The sequence below is a fragment of the Solanum lycopersicum genome, chromosome 3 (assembly GCF_036512215.1).
Source record: "Solanum lycopersicum chromosome 3, SLM_r2.1".
In the NCBI taxonomy this organism is placed as follows: Eukaryota; Viridiplantae; Streptophyta; class Magnoliopsida; order Solanales; family Solanaceae; genus Solanum; species Solanum lycopersicum.
The window spans coordinates 9,424,613-9,436,618 of record NC_090802.1 but is presented as its reverse complement, the minus strand read 5'-3'; the positions used below and the strand labels follow the sequence as shown (position 1 = coordinate 9,436,618).

Below are 12,006 nucleotides of genomic sequence, written 5' to 3'. Positions count from 1 at the left end.
GTAACTAGCTAACCCAACAAAGCTCCTTATTTCTGACACATTAGTGGGTCTCACCCAATTCTTCACTGTCTCAATCTTAGAAGGATCCACCATCACTCCATCCTTAGAAACCACGTGCCCCAAGAAGGACACCGCATCTAGCCAAAACTCACACTTAGAGAACTTGGCATAAAGCTTTTTCTCCCTCAACATTTCCAATACCATTCTCAAATGCTCTTCATGTTCCTTCTTGCTCCTTGAGTATACCAATATATCATCAATAAATACGATCACGAAGAGGTCCAAATATGGCTTAAAAATCCCGTTCATCAAGCTCATGAACGCAGCAGGGGCATTCGTAAGACCAAAGGACATCACTACAAATTCGTAATGCCCATACCTCGTTCGAAAAGTAGTCTTTGGCACATCTGTTGCCCGTATTTTCAATTGATAATAACCGGATCTCAAGTCAATCTTAGAGAAGACACAAGCACCTTGTAACTGATCGAACAAATCATCAATGCGGGGAAGAGGATACTTGTTCTTTATGGTTACCTTGTTTAGTTGTATGTAGTCTATACACATTCGAAAACTCCCATCCTTCTTCTTTACAAACAAAACCGGAGCACCCCAAGGAGATGCACTTGGTCTAATGAAGCCTTTGTTCAATAACTCTTGAAGTTGTACTTTTAACTCTCTTAACTCCGCGGGAGCCATTCTATAAGGGGGTATAGAAATGGGGCGAGTACCGGGTTCAAGATCAATACAGAAGTTAATATCCCTATCCGGTGGCATACCAGGAAGATCTGCAGGGAACACATCCAGAAACTCACGAACTACTGAAACCGACTCAATCGTAGGTACTTGGGTAGTGTCATCCTTGAGATGTGCCAAGAAAGCTAAACACCCTTTACTAATCATTTTCCTAGCACAAAGAAAGGAGACGATGCGGACCGGATTGGGAGTGTAGTCACCCTCCCACACTAACGGGTCTGTCCCAGGCTTGGCTAACGTCACCGTTTTAGCATTACAATCCAAGATCGCAAATTGCGGAGAAAGCCAAGTCATACCCAGAATTACATCAAAATCATCCATTTCTAAGATAACCAAATCTACATAAGTGTTGCTCCCCACAAAGTTCACCAAACAAGACCTATATACCTTTTCAACTACCACAGACTCACCCACCAGAGTAGAAACACGAATAGGCATATCAAGAAATTCACAATGTAAATTTAGACCATTAGCAAATGAGTAAGATACATAAGAAAACGTGGATCCAGGATCAAACAATACAGAAGCCATGCAATCAGAAACCAGAAGATTACCTGTGATGACAGCATCAGATGCCTCCGCTTCAGACCGCCCAGGGAAAGCGTAACAATGGGCCCTATCGTTCGTCTGTCCGTTGCCCCTACCATGTTGTGATGTAGTGGCTCCAGTTTGCCCATCACCTCGGCCGTCTTGGTGACCACCATTACCTCGACCACCACGTCCTCCAGAATAACGGCCTCTACCATGACCACCTCTACCTCTAACTATTGGGGGTCTATAACTTTGTCTGGGACAATTTTTCCTAATATGTCCAATCTCCCCACATCCATAACATTCTCTGGAGTCAATCCTAGGCCCCTCGGAGAAGTGTTGACCGGTCTGAGGTGGTCCCCCAACTACAGTCTGTAGTGAAGACTGAATTGGTCGGACTGAGTAACTTCCCGAACCCTGTCCTCTAGTGTAAGAACCATTAAACTCACCTCCCTTTCGAAGCCTTTTTGATGTCGATGTTGGGGTGAAGTCGTCTGGCTTCACTCCTTCCACTTCTATCATAAAGTCTACCACTTCTTGGAAGGATTTTGCCGTTGCCGCTACCTGTAAGGCCGAATCCGCAATTCTGACCTCAACCCCTTCACAAACCGGCGAATCCGCTCTTGAGGACTGAAACAGAGTTGAGTGGCATATCTGGATAGTGCACGGAACTTAGCCTCATAAGCATTTACCGACATCCTACCTTGCTCTAGGCTCAGGAACTCATCCCTTTTCCTATCCCTCAAAGTCCGGGGGATATACTTCTCCATAAACAAGCTAGAGAACGAGGCCCAAGTCATAGGTGGTGCCTCTATTGGTTGACACTCAATATGTGACCGCCACCACATTTTGGCGTTCCCTTGAAACAAATAACTCACGAACTCAACACCAAACCGTTCGACTATACCCATCTTGTGTAGTAGCTCGTGACAGTCAACCAGAAAATCATAAGCATCCTCCGATTCAGCACCCTTGAAGATCGGAGGTTTCAATTTCAAGAACTTACTGAAAAGTTCATGCTGATCACTTGTCATTATAGGCCCAGTAGTCAGACGTGGAAACGTGCCTATTTCCAATGGAACATCCATGCGGGGAGCCATAGTAGCTGCATGTTGTACCTCCGGAGCCTGAGGTGCTGGTGCAGAGAACACTGGGGGTGTCTGGCCCTGATCAGATAACCCACTGAGATAGGCGAGAACCTGATTGATCATCTCTGGGGTAGGTTGGGGTGGCAATTCCTCATTTTGCACTTGTTCAGTTTCCCCATCCTCCCTTTCTCTCATTACTTCCTCAGTCGGTGAGGAGTCACTGCCCTAGTATCAGATGGGCTAGGTGCCCGTCCTCTTCCTCTAGAGGACGTCCTCCCACGACCTCTACCACGGACCCTCGTCGCTGTTCGTCCTCGAGCCACAGCCCTAGTGGCTGGCTCAGTTGTTTCTTGTCTGGCCGGTGTTGGTGTTGGCGTAGTCGTTGCTCTAGTTCTAACCATCTGCGAAAGAGAGTGAAGATGGTCAGATACCAATTCGTATCGCCTAGATACCAATTGAACTCAAGTAGTAGCACGAAAGAAAGAATGAAAGAGTGAAATTTTTTTTTTCCTAAAGTCTTATAGCCTCTCAAGAAAAAGTAAAGGCGTCCCCCTACTGTTCCTTAAGACTCTACTAGACCTGTTCTTGTGTGATGAGACCAACGAACCTAATGCTCTGATACCAAGTTTGTCACGACCCAAATCCGAGCCGCGACTGGCACCCACACTTACCCTCCTATGTGAGCGAACCAACCAATCTAACCTTAACATTTCAATGTAATAACAACAAAAAGTAATGCGGAAGACTTATACTCATTAATAAAAATCAATAATCAACTTCTATAACTCAAAAACTTATCATTATCCCCAGAATCTGGAAGTCATCACCACAAGAACATCTACAATCAAATGACTAAACTAAGAGTATTCTAAAAGCTAAAAATACATAAGAAGCTAGTCCGTGCCGGAGGTTCAAGGCATCAAGACGTGACGGAGGAGATCCAGTCCAAGCTAGAAGTGTTAGCTCACCCTGAAGATCCGGTGTGACGAAGACTGGCTTGAATTACTGTTGAGTCGAAGATGACGGCACGTTTGCTGCATTCCACAATTAAACAAGAAGAAAACAATAAAAGTAGGGGTCAGTACAAACACGGGTACTGAGTAGATATCATCGGCCAACTCAAAATAGGGAACAGTATATATCAAGTATTATCATAAATCAACTATAAAACTCAACATGTAACAACAACAAGTACTATAATCATCAATAAGTACCATCAAATTCACACATGAGGACTCAAGCCCCCAATACCATACTCATTTGGGAATCATGTTCGTTAGATTGAGTATATTAACATCTTTCAAGGTTCATTATCTCTCCTCCTCTTGTGTCGGTTCGTGACACTCCGATCCCCTAATTCTATGTATCGAAACGTGACACTCCGATCCCCTACATGTGTCGGAACGTGACACTCCGATCCCCTACATGTGTCGGAACGTGACACTCCGATCCACTAATATCATTCTGTAAATCATCAAGCCTTCTCTATACCAAGGCATCCTCAATCCCATTACTTTAATTCATCAAGCCTTCTTCTATACCAAGGCATCATCATTAATAATGTATATTAAAGTTTCTTTTCAAGATTTGGGATTCAATATTTTTGATCATGCTTATCTTATCACAATCGCATAATCATATTCATGCAAACATACAATTAAGCATATAGTAGGGTTTACAATACTACCAATACATATCATTCTCTATTAAGAGTTTACTATGAAAGCATGAAAACCATAACCTACCTCCACCGAAGATTAGAAATCAAGCAAGCAAGTTCCCAAAGCTTTGTTCTTCTTCTCGTTTCTCCTCTTTCCCGTTCGTTTCTCCCTCTCTTTCTGTTCTTTTCTTCTTTTTCTTATTCAACCCTCTTTCTTTTACCCTAATTAGTATATATTTAACAATAAAAGGTGGCAATAATACCCCGCTAATTAACTTAGGGTTACCTCTTTTAACCCTCAAGAATTTGAGTTATTAATATAAACCCACGAAGTCTATAATTAAGAAAAGAATAGTCCAAAAACGTCCCTTAAAACTTCACCAGAAATCCGACTCTGCCTGGGATTTGCGCAACCTGTGACGGGCCGTCGTGCCTGCGACGGTCTGTCCTGCAGGTCGTCGCAGAGTTCAGAGACCCAAATTTCCACCAAGGGTCTGTGACGGTCCGTCACACCTGTGACGGTCCGTCCTGCCATTCCTTCACAAAGTTCAGAGAGTTGATTTTCAGTACCCAATTTCAGATTTTCTAAGTATTTTGGGACGAAACCCCCTCGACGGTCCATCGTGCCCATGACGTTCCGTCGTGGGGTCCATCGTTTCTGCCAGTTTTTCCAGAATTGAAGTCTGTTGCTCAAAACGACTAAACGGGTCGTTACAATATTCTGCATAAGCAGCTAAATACATTCCACAATCCCTACAAAAAAAATGAAGATACATTAAAAAAAGAATTGAATGTCTAAGTAAATAAATTGATTTACAATACTAATAGGCTATCACATACTAATAGCTATCACTTTGTTGTTTCATAATATCTTATGCATATTCCACTGCAAAGGAATGTTGTGGACCCAACAATTCACCCATTACCTTGTCTTTGTACACCTCCAATAACAACCAATTAATTCTTTCCATTTTATCAAAGGAACCGCTATCATGTAGATAGTTTGGAAATATTATAGACAACTGATTTATCTCTTCGTAATAAACTCTTTTCCTTGACCCAATAGATGAGGCATACACTCTTATAAACCTTTCCTTTAAAACAACCACAACCAACACCCAATGGAAATCTATAAATAGTGTTGCAGGTGGATCAAACTTTAGAGCATTCCTTGGAATATGTTTAATTACATTAATCATATTCTGCAATTAAATAAATAACTTTTATCAATCTCCAACAGATAAACAGTTTATATACTATTACCGACATATAATCATGTTGTGGTTTAACTGATACTAAATAACAAAAAGAATGTTACACAACATCACATTAATGAGTATCACTGTTAACTTTTACATACATCAATGTACATGAATAGTAATACTGAATAAAACATACATGCCAATATGATACTTAAACAATAATATTAGATACATAATGTTCATGATATTTTATCCGAAATACCAACAAAACATCCAACTTAAACAGATTAGATGTCTTAATGTTCTTGTCCAACACATAAAAGATACACAAATATCTAAATATTTCATTTGTCGTTATATAAATAGACAAAAAAATAACGTACCAAAAAATAATAAACTGATACTTAAAATATTATCTATGAAACATTAATATATATGTGTAAGACATAAAAGTATCAAAAAAATTGTATGTTCCATGAGTGCAATGAAAATTTGAAATAAACAATACTTAAATAAAAAAAAGCAATCATCAAACTAATGAAAAAGATACAAAAATCAGGATGGGTATGAATATAAATGTAGATAGCGTAGGTAGTGTTGGTCGAATAATTGGAGGTGCCGCCTTTCTACCCCTTTTCTTTGGGTTTTTTGGATCTTTCGAAGTTGATGAATGTCCGTTCTTTGAAGAAGATCTCTTGCTAGAAGTTGGATTTGTCATGACTATAGATAGGGTCATGTAACGATTTAGATCTCAATTCTTCGAAACTTTGTGTTTTATTTTTTAAAAAAAATATACTATTTGTTTAAAAATGAAAAAAATTGACTAGGTTTCGGAAAATCAATTAATCTTATTATTTAAGAAAAATCAACTTTCCAAATTACGGAGTCGCCACTTGATTTTTGATAAAATCAAGAAAAAAATTTAAAGATTTAAAAACATATTAAAAAATCGATTGAAAATGTTCGAAGTTCAATGTACATCCCGAGAAGGTATTAGGCCCTCTGGATGTCTGCTAACTCGCGGTTGACCGGCGATTTGACTAGATAACTTTTAAAATAAAATTTATAACTAAGTAAAGAGAAAATTTGTTTTAATATTTCTTATTTCATTTTTTACTTCTAAAGGGAAATATTTAGAGGGAAATAATTTAAGGAAAAGTAAATGGTGATAAAAGTAAATAAAACAAAATAAGTAAATAAAATAGTAAAATTTAAAATAATAAAAAATGACTACCCTTCAGGAGATTATTAAAATTCTACCAAAACACTAATTAATTCAAACAAATAATAAATAAAGAGAGAAAAATATTTAAACTTGGACTTAATTGCCCAAATTTATTCATTTGGGTTTTGGCCCACCTGTCCTAAACTAATTACTTAGATTTAGGCTCTTTTACCAATAAAAATCTTGCAAAAAAAGAAGGAAAATTTAGCTAACTAGTCAAAAAAATCAATTTATTTAGTGATAATATCCATATTTTAATAATATTAGTAAACATGTCAAAAATATCATTATTTTAAAAATAAATAATTATTATGATATTATTAATATTTTGTCTCTCATTATTTACAGCTTTTCTTTCTCTCTCATAGATTACACATTTTCCTATATTTATTTAATTGGATAAATATTAATGTCATTTTAATTTTTTTCTTTCTTTTCTTAAGTTTATCAATTTCTCTCTCTTACTTTCTTCCGAATCAAATTTCCAGATTTTTCTCTCTTTTCTTATTCTTCTTTTTAATTTCTCTCTCTAACATTCTTCCAAATCAATTCCACAGATTTTCGATTCAATATATTAATATTTTCTACTATTCTCATTCAATTTCGTTGCAAGATTTGATTTGAAGATTAAAGTTGATTTGGATATTATGTTTTTCAGATTCCTTATTTATTTACTTACTGATTTTAGTGTTTTTTTCTTTAATTTTGTTGTTGTCCTTAAAATATTTTTTAGGGTTTGAGACTACATAATTCTCTCTTCAATTGACATTTTCAAGAGAGTTACTAGAGTTATTAGACAAAATAATCAAACTTCTTTCGATATTCCATCATTTAATTTTTTTTTTCACTCAAGAATTAAACAACAATGTAGGTTCCGCTTCTAAGGAGGATATACGACAGAGAAAAATGCCTGAATCCATCGATGTGCAAAATCCCACACAAATTCATAACCATGAAGTTGAAGAAGACCAATTTGTTGGAGAAGAGTTTTTTTTTAAATGTTCTGTGTCTTGCATGTTAGTTTAATTTGTTTAGCAATTTTTAAGATTAAAAAAAATTCATGTTACAATGCGTTAGGAAGTGTATATGAAATTTTTATTGTGTTATGTTAGTATTTATTTTTGTATTTCATATATTTATTGTATTTTGTGTTCTATTTTTTTTTTGTGTGTGTGTGTGTGTTAGTTATGTCAATATAACACATTATATGAGTTTGATTGTGTATATTTCATAGTTTTGATGTTTATTGTATTCATAGATTTGGAAGTGTATATTGAATTTTGTTGTTGTTTTACATGACGTATGTATTTTTGTATTTCATTATTTTATTATATTTTGTATCCATAGATTTGGAATCGTATTTCATATATTTAATTCATTTTGTATTATGTTTTTTTTTATAGTTATTTCAATATACCACAATTAGTATTTATTTTTGTATTTCATAGTTTTATTGTTTTTTGTATTCATAAATTTGAAAGTATATATTGAATTTTGATACTGTATTAGTCAGTATGTATTTTTACAATTAACAGTTGCATTCATTAAAAAATTATGTTGCATTGTTTATGAATTTGACATTTTTTTCTAATTTGTATTTTATTCTAAAGGTATGTCAACTAGTTATGTATTTTATTTAAGAATGAGTACACCAAATATTCAATTATTTCTTTTCAAATTTATATTTCATTCACTTTTTCATCATACTAATATTTTGTATTTTATATATTATTATACAAAATTCTAAATAAAAACTAGAATAAATAGAAATACAAATAAAATACATATTGAAATGAATACATACAATATTTTTGATGAAAAATTAACTATATAGGAAAAAAATATATGAAAATACAAATATATTTCTTAAATGACTATATAGATAAATTCGGTATACCTATTGGAATGAATACAAACTAATAAAAAACTATAATAAATATAAATAGAATATATTGTGAAATGAATATAATTTTAAAAAGGTAAAAATTCTGGAGAGAGAAAAAGAATAAGATTTAAATTTTATTTGAAAATGTAACTGATGAGAAAATTAAGGATCCTTACCTTTTTTTCAAATATTCTCTCCCTTGATTTTCTCCCTTTTGTTCTTAAATAATTATATTCATTAAATAAAAACAAATAATAAAAACATAAATAAGATACATAACAAACTAAAATTTGACATTTTTACTAAATATTGAAAATGTTACTAATGAGCCCTCTTAAATGCTAAAATATTGACATTTTGAAAAATTTCCCAAAAAAGAAAAACATTTGGACCCTTGGTCCTATTTTAAAAAATAAAGTCTGCTAAAGGGTCCTGGCCCATTTTCTGGAAAAAAAATTAAAGTATACAAATGATGTATACTATATATATCCAATTCGTATTAGACTTTTTGAGGCCTGCACTTGTTTGAATACGTGTTTCTCGCTATTCACCCTGTATTTTCCATATTATCTCTGCGTATTTGTACCTGTACCATTTTAAAACTTGTTTAACAATTTTGTATCGTTACCCAGAAATGTATACCAATGTATATGGATTCCTATGTACATATCTTTTGCATTTTTCCGTATTTTATCTGAAATCGGCGTCTCTATAGGTTAACCTGCAATTCATATTTATTTTTTACACATATTTAAGGTATAACGTCTCTGTATATCAGTGTATATAGGCTGTATATCAGACTGTTTTTCAACTTTTCAAAAGTTGAAAGTTCCCTTTAGCAACCTATCTTCACTGAACAAGTCCAGATTTCGAATTTGGATCCACCAGTGCATTTTAGACTTGTATATCAGTATATAACTGTGTATAAAATATGTATATTGTTGTATACATCTTCTTCAAATCCCTGCAAAATAATTTCCAGCCACTTTTCCAGCACTGCATTTATGCTGTTTCGACCTGCAAATCAGCTTTGGCCTTCTAGACTTTTGAAAATGGATGACTCGAGGATTTGCAACTCGTAGGAATGTGAGAATGGAGTCCAAAGTGGACTCGAATCGATGTCACAAAAAAAAACATTGGCAAGGTAGAATGGCAGCATCTAAAGAAAAGAAAGAAAGAATTTTTTATCTTATTTTAAAGATTATGATATTTACTCGATCGGATGAACAAACCACACATAAAAGGAAACACACTCAGATCGAATCATACAAATCTTGGGCACACAAGCAGCAAGGTGTCAAGAGGGAAAACAAATGACAACATATGGGTTAATACTCCCTCCCTTTACTTCCATAACTTCACATATGCCTTATGAATAAGACAATCGACAACAAACTTCAAGCAGGAACAATAACATGGGTATGCACTTATGAACATCTCATGTCCAAGAAATAAATATGACAGCAATGTCATGGTAAACAGCATAAACAGTACATGACAAAGGATAATCAAGGAATGAAAAAGAGGCTAAAGGTCAAAGCTAACAACATACAACCTAAGGCATTAGCATCCAAATTCATATATCTAAACAAAGTGACGGAATGATGCTAACCACAAGGTCAAATGCATATACACAAAAAGAAAGCAAATAGTTCAGCCATGACGAAGTAAAATCAGCCTCTCAAGGCTGTAAACATTCGAAAGAGGGTGTGGAAGAGCTGGCGTTCGATTGATATCCAACCTAATGAAATAGAGTGATGACTTAACATCACATGCCAAGCAACTTCTACTCATGATGGCTAAAAAGAAAGGATAACACAGGGGAAGCATCTACGAAAAGAACGAGAACATGCTCAAAAAATTACAAAAAATAATCAAACAATGATAGACCAAATCCAAATCCTAGGAACAACACCAATAAATCTTTCATTCTATCATCAATCTACATGGTGTTCGAAGAAGAGCAGTCCATATCATCAAACTTATATATACCTTAAACGCGGATAAACTGTTCGGAACCCAACGAAAAATCTCATCACTATCAAACACAACTCACAGAAAATGGAAAATGATCGAGCAAGAGGAGGAAGAAACCGATAAAGAACATCATATTTGCTGAAAGATAACAGAATAAAATAATGAGTGAGTTGAAATTAGGGAATTTCACCTCCTTCGGGGCAGCGAACTAGAGACGGACGAGCTAGCAAAGACGAGCTTCCACAACTTGAACAACAAGCCCTTGCTTCTTAACTTGCTATGCTTTCGTAGCTCGACTATTCTTCCCCCTATATATAAATATATCTTGCTAGGAAATTCCAGCTAAAGTATTAGTAAGAAAAAAATCGGAGAGCTTCCTCAAAATTCCTCTGTATATCTTTATGTGATAAAAATATATCCCAAAATTTTTCCAACCCCTTTTCTGAAGAAGACGGGGGGTTTATATAGAGGAATTACTAGGGTTTTTTGAAAGGAAAGGGCTGGAAGAACATAATGTAGGCTGGAATGGGCATGTAATTGGGCCTGGGGTGTCTGAAAATAAAAGTGGGCCTGGAATAAATGAAGAATTAGTATGTGCTGGAAATTAAAAGGGGAATTGGAAAAAGAAATAGGCTCAAATCTGGTTTTTGATGAGTTTAGGGGGGAATAGGTTAATTTAATAAATGGACAAATTGAGTTAGGATAATAAATTTGACTAAACCTTAAATAAAATAAATTTGTATCGATTAATCAACGAGCTTCTTTATTCTAGTAATATAATTATTTTAATTGTAAAAAATAGTGATTCAAAATATAACCATAATTTAAACTAAATTATTTAAATAAAATACTTACTAAAATTTAAAATATTTTGAGAAATAGTCATAAAATATACCAACTATATACATAATCATGCAAAATATATAGGCTATCTAAAAATTATAAGAAAAATGACAAAAGTATCCGAAGTAACATAAAATTCATACATTATATTATTATATTTTCACAAAATTTATAAAACTAATTAATTTAAATTGTTTGGAAAATTTACGAAGCTCGAGAATTAATTTATACCAAGGTGGGTCAAAATTGGGTGTCAACACTTTCGATTCTGAAAAAAAAAACTATAAAATATTTTAGAAAAGGAAGAACATTAAATACACAAGAAAGTAAAAAGAAAAAAAAAGGGGAAGAAATCTTACTAGAGAAGATGAAAAACCAATTCTGAACTCTAAAGCGGATGAATAGGGATTGGACTTTTTTGAATTCAAATTTACTTTAAGGGGAAAATTTTGAGCGAAATTTTTGGGGATGGGAAAGTTTCGGTTTTGATTTCCAGCATAAAAAGTAAGTTAAGTATCATTGGGTGTAAAAAATGAATTTTTAAATTTTAATAAAAGAGTAGGAAAATATTAGAAATAGATAAAGTAAAGTTGTGTAGTTTAATAATTATTCCTAATAAATTCTCCTCCGTCTTTCTTTACTTAAAATGTTATTTTTAAGGAGAAAACTACACACATTTATGATAAATATACAATAAAGACGAATTTATGACAATAACCCAATAAAGACCAACTCTATAAAAATAACCCATAAACACATATTTTATGTAGCTTTCTCCATCATATCAAACTAGCTCATAAATTATTTTTATTTTTAAACAAGCTTATTTATGTGTCTAGTAA

At 34.1% G+C, this 12,006-nt stretch overlaps 1 long non-coding RNA gene across 2 annotated transcripts; it reads right to left on the bottom strand.

The window, feature by feature from the left end:
• Window positions 1-8,620: 8,620 nt before the first annotated feature.
• Window positions 8,621-10,799, bottom strand: LOC112941053 (uncharacterized). Of its 2 annotated transcripts, none has more exons than XR_003245910.2 (2): window positions 10,512-10,799; window positions 8,621-9,503 (listed from the first exon to the last, which is right to left on the bottom strand). It is a non-coding gene; the product is annotated as an uncharacterized lncRNA (long non-coding RNA). The 2 variants fall into 2 exon arrangements; XR_003245911.2 differs by having other exon boundaries at window positions 8,621-8,930.
• Window positions 10,800-12,006: the final 1,207 nt, after the last annotated feature.